This window comes from Phytophthora infestans, genomic scaffold (assembly GCF_000142945.1).
Source record: "Phytophthora infestans T30-4 supercont1.1 genomic scaffold, whole genome shotgun sequence".
In the NCBI taxonomy this organism is placed as follows: Eukaryota; Oomycota; class Peronosporomycetes; order Peronosporales; family Peronosporaceae; genus Phytophthora; species Phytophthora infestans.
The window spans coordinates 6,114,629-6,116,159 of NW_003303758.1; positions in this window are offsets into that span (position 1 = coordinate 6,114,629).

Genomic DNA, 1,531 nt, shown 5'->3' on the forward strand with positions numbered 1-1,531 from the left:
TTCTGCATCATTGCGCATCCCTGATTCTTGGCGTCTGTTTAACCCGACATCAGGACCTCGACAGCTATCCCCCGGCACAGCCGAACCCCCTTGTGGTTCAGCTTGATTGCGCCATGGCTCAAGTGTAGGCCCTTTCGAGTTACTCGACAGTCCTTGCCCCAAGTAGTAGATGACTGATTCCCACGTAGGCACCAATCCAGCTGTAGACCGATTGCCCTCCCACTGAGTCTGCGCAGTACTCGATACAGTAGGTTGCATGTTTTGCAGTACAGTAGCTTGTACACCCTGTTGAACAGCAGGTTGTCCAGTAGGTTGCACTTCAGGTTGTATCGCAGATTGTATGGCAGTTTGCACAGCTACAGCTGGTGCTTGCAGTGTAGGCAGTGAGGTTGATTGTCGTTGTTGTAGTCCTTGTCCTCCAACTTGTATGTGTTGAAAAGGAACTCCAACTTGCAGCTGCAGTCGCTGCGTTGCTTGCGCAACCGACGATTGAGTGCGTTGCGTACTTGCCCGCACCCCTTCAACAACACGACGCTCTCCTCCTTCTTCACTTTCTGCAGGAGACGTTAGTGACCATGCAGGTGATTGCGTAGCCGTAGACGATAGGGCAGCACCATCCGTAAGGTCAATCGCATTCGCATCGCATAGTGATAGGCCAGCAAACAGTCCTTGGCCATCTTCTTCCGACGCTACCGCATCCACACGACGTACAGAGTTCACCAGCGACACGGGAGCCCTTAGTTGTCTCTCTTGCAGCTTTCTCGCGAGCTCTGGCTTCAGTTGCTGGCCAGTGAGAGCCGTACACTCGGCATACCAATGTCCTTCTCCTTGACAGTTCGCGCAGTTTGTGCGCTGCTTCTTATCTGCAACGCCCTTAGATCGCTTGCGCTGTTGCTTGTTGCGCTTGCGTCCTCGGGCTTGACCTTGTCCTTGGTCCGTTCCGACATGAGCAATTTGCATTGAATGCGCGACCGGTTGTCTGGTCTGTGCACGCAGCTGGTCACGCTGGTGTTCAGCAGCGCGTAGTCGTTGTAAAGCTTCAGCAAGTGTAAGTGTCTTACGATCATGGTTGTTAAGCCAATCGCCGTGTTCACGGGCGAGATCTTTAAACGCTTCCACGCTGTTCGATAGTAGTAGGCTTGCATGTTGCCACTCAGCAAACTCACCATTAGCTTGATGTAGAAGTGTCACCTTCTTTGCAATGTCGTCAGCATACTGCGATACTGACTCGTTTGGCTTGAGCCGGCGCGTCACTAGCTCTTGCAGTAGGTAATCAGGATTAATACCATCTCCAGCCTCAAAGTGCTGCGTAATCGCATCGTAGAGCATAGCGGCGGCGTCCATGTTGTCGTGGATGTCGTCGATTTTGAACGTCGTACGTAGGTCAACAGACAGCGACAACGCGAGTGCTGAGAATGCCTTGTTCTTGCGCGACTTATACCACACGCGATATTTGTCACGACGCATGCCTTCTACTGCATCGTAACGCTCAGGGCCATAGGTGATGTCTCCCAGCATCTTCGGCTCGAAG